The following is a 6,000-nucleotide window of genomic DNA, read 5'->3' on the forward strand; positions in this document are numbered from 1 at the left end:
TTGGGACAGAAGATGGTGTGCAGAGCCATGGCCAATGCAATGGTTTCAACAAGGGTGGAGCATTGCTTTTCTGGAATTTTTTCCACTACTGGTGGCACTGGCAGTATGTTGTGATGAACTTGCGAACAGGACAGTGATTTTTCATGTTGATGACATGACAGCGGTCGAACTGGTGAACAAGCAGAGGGCAAAAGATCTTAGGGTGCTACGTTTATTGCGGCATTTTATGCTCCGATGCTTATTATTGAATGTTATTTTCAAAGCTGCGCATATACCAGGGGTGTACAACGAGATTGCAGATTCCCTGTCTCGTTCACAGTGGCAACGATTTCGCAGCCTGGCATCAGGAGCGAGACAGATCAAGACAGTGGTCCCTGTGGACATTTGGGAGTGGGGGGCGTGATGATCACTGGGCTGGTGGAGATGTCTTTAGCGGAATCCACCCGGCGGAGTTACAGACTGGCATAGTTGGAGTTTCAGAGTTACAAAAGTATTTTGGGCAATTTCTGGCTACAGAGTGACAGAGAGCTTGAGTTGCGCGCATTGCGTTTTGTGCTTTTTCTAATACAGAGGGGCTTGTCACCCTCCATGATCGGGGGCAAGTTGGCAGGGGTTTCTTTTTATGGGAAATTGTTTTTTGGTTGCGATCCAGTGAAAGATGACTTGTGGGGAAAGATGTTGAAAGGTTGGGGATGGGTCAGAGTAGGGTCAGTTAAGGCAGGTAGGGATCCAATAACGTTCGAGCTGTTATTGGAAATTTTGCACATGTTGCCGGTATGCTGTGTGGATGCGTATGATCTGGCTCTTTTTCGTTTATGTGTGGTGTGGATGTTTTATGGCACCTTTAGAGTGTCTGAGCTTTTGGGATTTGGAAAATCATTGGGTGTGACAGTCGGGGAGGTTTGCATGCATGGAGAACATTTGGGCATATGGCTCAGGTGCTCAAAAACTGATCAGTTAGGGAAAGGGAAATGGGTGTTGTTGGAGAAATGGGGTGAGGCAGCGGCATGCCTGGTTCTGGAATGGCAGAGCTTTGAGTGGGTGAGTGGGGTGTACAAAGCTTACAGCCTTCCAGCTTTTGCAAGTATTAAGGATGGCGTTGTGACGGACAGGTCTGCAAGCTTTAGGGTATGGCACGCACTCTTTCCGAATTAGGGCAGCTACAGCTGCGGCACATTTGCGATGGGACTGGACACAGATTAGGAGAATTGGGAGATGGAAGTCTAGGTGCTGTGAGCGTTATGTGAGGCCATGAGTTTTGGGTCTTGAATTCTGTGTACGTCAACTGCAAAAGGGGGGGTGTTTCGGGTGGGATATGGGGACGGATCGTAAAAGACGATATTACAGTTTGTTTTCTTTGCAGGTTGTGTGTCCGGTCCCAGGAGAGAAAAAATGGTTACATGGCTGGTCGGGCACTCGTTCATCCACTGGGCAGCAAAATTTGCAGAGAAACAAATTGACGGACAAGCATTAGGACTGCCTAGTAATCAGCATGAAGTACTCTGGTGGGGAAAGAGTGGCATGAGATGGGGTAATTTGCTTCCCTTTATAACATCTGTCTTACCAACTTGGAGTTGTCCTGATCTACTAGTGATTCATCTTGGGGAGAACGATCTGGTGAAACTGTCTGGGCTCACACTACTGTAACATATGAAGCAAGACGTGGAGCTGCTCAGGCAAGAATTGCACTGCACATGCTTAGTCTGAACGGAGTTTGTGCCTCGTCGAACATGGAGAGGGGCTATGAAGCAGGGAGCCATTTTCTGTTGGGCACATGAATATAAGGTTTTGAAGCACAAGGACATTACAGAACAGGATGAGGCATTCTCTAGGGTGAATGGTGTGCACCTGTCCGAGTTAGGAAATGCTTATTACCTCACGGATCTGAGGCTTCTCGTGGGTGACTTGTGGGGTGAGAAGATGTGGCTCAAGGAGACAGTTTGAAGGGGTACTGTTGCAGCAGTGTTCGCTGGCGGGGCAGCAAAATAACAATAGGGTTTGTGATGGGTGGCAGTAGATGGGGAGGGTGGAGATCCAGATGCGGGCCTGGCCACCCTTCCAGGGGAAAAAGAAGAAGGTGAAGGATGAGAGTGTGGTGGATGCCCGAAGCAGGTAGGGCATGAAAGGAAAAGGAGAATGTGTGGGGGGGAATGGAAGTGAAAAGTGAAGGGGATGAGTGAAAAGGGATGGTCAAGGAGAAATTAAAAGGGTGGGGTTTTATAAAGTTGGTTTTGTTGAAAGTTAAAAGTTATGTACAATTTGCAATCCTGTCCTAAATAAATGGCCTTTTACACTAAACGGACTGTGTCACTAAATGGGTCCCGATGCAACCATGTGGTGTGTGCACTGTTTTTGAGGCAAGGAGTTTATGGGCTGTCAAAGATGCACTGTTATTGCCTGCACTTCGATGAGACCCTAATTGTTGACAAAAATATCAAACTTATGTGGGGTGGCCAGAGTTTTAAACCCAAAAACTGGGACATTTCCCAAAAATAGAAGAAGGACTACAATTTTACTTCAACCTAGCGCATAGAATGATAACTCTTATCAGCACAGAAGTACAGTAGAGGGACTAAGAACATAAATAAAAGGCAATTTTTAAGGCCAGTATAATACCTGTTAATTAAATTGCTTTCTGATAACACCTGCTAACAATCTCTTTTTCTCTTCTTTGAAAAACAAAAAAAATTCACCTCTCACCATTTTCAGGCCACCCTATTTAAAAACCGGGCAATGGGCTAAATTTCCCTAAATCTCATGGGAACGTTGGTGAAAAACCGGGACTGGCAAATCTGGGACGCTGGTCACCCTAGACTTATGACCCACAACAGTGAATGCTGCGTGATAATATTGTTCTTCTACTCACGTCATCCTCACTGTAGGACATAATGGGTTTGGCTCTGGCAGCCTAGAGAAGGATAAAGGGGATGCTGCATACAACAATAAGTAAACAAATTAAAGTGTCCCATTACCTCCTGTCTCTCCCTCGCCTTCCTTCCTAACCAATGAGGCCCCTTGCTTCCAATAGACTCCTTCCTCCTCTAAATAAAAAACTCCCTCTGCCCCCCTCTTCGTCCTGTTCTTTTTTGCCTCCAGGTTGACTTACCTTCTTTCTCCCTTCAAGGTGTGGCCTGGGGGGCTTCGCTGTTTGCTTCCCTACTGTGAACAAAGCTTTGGGCTGTGATTTCCTGGGTTGGCGACATTTCCTGTTTTCAGCGTGGCTGCGCTCGTAGTGCTGCCTGCAGGCACCGTGACAGAGTCTAGCGGTCCTGCTGTGTCTGAGGCTGCACTTCCAGGTCAGCGCCTTGGAGGGTCTTGGAACATTTTGGAGGCTCGGCAGCTGGGTGGCAGGATTGGGGTTGTGCCTGTTTTTCTTTCTTTGTTGTAGTGTGTGCTGGCCTCCTTGTTGACTTCTTGTGCAGTCCTTAGGCCGGCTGAAGGTTACCCTCCTTGTCTTGCTGAGGTCATCCTTGGCCTCATGCCTGGCTACCATGGTTTCAGATTACCATGGGTGACTTTTTCATAATTTCAGTGTACTCATGAGTGTCACTTTCTCACAGGCGAAGTCTAGAAATGCAGCCAGGGGGACCATAGTAATCTTGTCATTTATCCAGAATCCTATACCTCACATTGCTCACCAGCGCCGCCTCTTGGCCTTTGCTACCAGCATTCCTTTGGGCTTCCTTTGCTGTGTGTGACCCTGGCACACTGTTTTTCTGCACTTCAGAACATGGTTCTTTTGCTTGTCTAGCTCAGGCCTTGTAGTAATGCGAGATGGTGGCCGGATATGCATTCTTCAAACACAAGATGTGTAATTCTTGACAGAGCTGCCCATGGTTCAGGTCTCCGTACCTCACACTCTCAGTTGTGGATTTTGGCGCAGGGGTGCCTGATGTACTTTCCCTGTTGTGCTGTCTTTCGGAAACATGGCTGTTTCTTTCTTTCTTTCTTTCTTTCTTTCTTTCTTTCTTTCTTTCTTTCTTTCTTTCGTGGGAAACTGTTTGGGTTCCTTTCTTTGGTTTCTCTGCAGCCCTTTCACGCAGCTTTGGCCTTGCGCCTGCTGGGCCACCTGATTCCTGGTTTTGCGTTTGGTAGTTGACGGTTGCTTTCCTGGTGGCCTGGTTGGTTTTGTGGCCTTCGGATGAGGCTCTGAGGGTCATCTGTGGTCTGGGAGTCCACATCCCCAACCCTCGTGCTGCGGCCTGTGTGTTCCTGCCCCCCTCACACTGTATGTTGTGGGTTCTCTTCCTGCGGTCCTTGTGCTCCGTTCCCTTCTTTGCGGTGTGTCAGTTGCCTGTTTTTCAGTGGCACATATTGTTGCCTGCCTCTGGCTCATCGGATGCTCCTTCGATTGGCCCCTGTGGTGGCTGCCTAGCAGGAGGCTTCTATGGTTGGGATTTCTTGGGCTATGCCTTTAGCTTCCCCATTTATTTTTGTTTTTCCCTTTTAGGATTACTGAGTAGGACCATCTGGATTTTATGTTGGGTCCACTGTTTGGGCTCTCTCTCTTTCCTTTGTTTTTTTTTCTGACTCAGTTGTCCGTTTCGTTTTCATTTGCTATGTCTCATTGGTTAAGAAGGAAGTCGAGAGAGGGATGGGAAGTAATGCGTCCATTACTTACGGATATTGTCATTAATCCTAGACCTACTCCTTCACCTTCCTTCTAGTTCCCTCTCACCCTCCCAGTATGGACCAACTGATTGTCTGTGTTTGCTTGTGTACAGGACAAGGTGGGGGCAGAGGGAGTTTTTTATTTAGAGGAGGGAGGGGTCAGGGGTACCATTGGTTAAGAATGAAGGTGAGGGAGTAGTATTAGGATTAATGCCATTATCTGTAAGTAATGGACACATTCAGTTTCAGTTTGATTTTGTGCACACGTTTTGAAACCACCCAACCACCCTCTTCCACACTGCAAAAGTAAAACCGTTGTCATTAAGCATTTTCCACATTTTAAGTACAACCCCTTTAATTCAAAGAGATAGTTCCTCTAGTGAACAACTCACCACACACACAATGATATCACCATTAGGCGCTCCACTGATGACCATTACATGCCTTCACAAAACATACTGATCCTCAAAAGCTTTAATGGTAAAATCGTAACGTGCACCGATTTCGTTCAACTCCCTGATGGAAAAGCTACCTATATAAAAATATACATCTTTGAACACAAAAGTTCTCAAATGCACACATTAACCCTAGTGATTTTATTTACGCCTTCTGCTAAAACAGACTTTAGTGAGCTAACCTTAGCTTTCATGTTATCAGCACATACATTTAAGGGGTCAAAGGGACAGCACACATTGGTGGAGACAAGGTGTGTGAAATATTGCCGTCGCCAGTAGGTTTTATACATATATATATATGTTGGCGTCTTATAACTAGGTAGTTATAGTTAGGACCATGCTTCCATAGAAAAATCGTTTTTTACTTGCCTTTATCTTTGGCACCTTTTGATGAATCGTCCCAAAATGTTCCCAAAAAAATGCCCCAGTGATTCTCGTTGTGCACAGAAAGTTTCAGAGTGATCAACGAAGCGGGGCTGAGAAAAAAAGGGGGGGGTCAGGGGGGCAAAAAACATGCATTTCCCATCTTAATTCCCACAGGAGTTTAGAACATGAATACAGCCCGAACCACTGGACAGAATTACACCACATTTGGCATTAAGCTAGCACTCAGTATGTAGGTTAGGCTTTTGCTTATTTGTTGTAAATCTGTTCAGTAATTTAGACGATATTAAAAAGAAAACCAAATTATATATCTAGGACCGCTGTTCCTTTGCAACATTTTCATGGTAATCGCAACGTATTTGCGAATGCCTGTGTGAACAGGAATGCTGTGATTGGCTGGCTACTTCCTGACAAGGAAGTTGCGACCGCTAGTTTAGGGAGTGAGTTACTGTCCCCAGGGCTGAAAAGTGAAATGCAAAGTGGCATAAGGGGTCTGGGGGGAGGTACCCTGACTCCAGGGCTGTGATACAGGAGTCCTTGTTTTTTACAG

The 6,000-nt window shown here is 46.2% G+C and overlaps 1 long non-coding RNA gene across 1 annotated transcript in view; it reads right to left on the bottom strand.

Moving 5' to 3' along the window:
- LOC138258381 (uncharacterized) overlaps positions 1-3,415 on the bottom strand; it is a 92,337-nt gene extending 88,922 nt beyond the window's left edge. Inside the window, exon 1 of the long non-coding RNA XR_011198411.1 lies at positions 3,107-3,415. This is a non-coding gene — a long non-coding RNA (uncharacterized lncRNA). The remainder of the gene's footprint in view (positions 1-3,106) is intronic.
- Positions 3,416-6,000: the final 2,585 nt, after the last annotated feature.

This window comes from Pleurodeles waltl, chromosome 2_1 (assembly GCF_031143425.1).
Source record: "Pleurodeles waltl isolate 20211129_DDA chromosome 2_1, aPleWal1.hap1.20221129, whole genome shotgun sequence".
NCBI lineage: Eukaryota > Metazoa > Chordata > Amphibia > Caudata > Salamandridae > Pleurodeles > Pleurodeles waltl.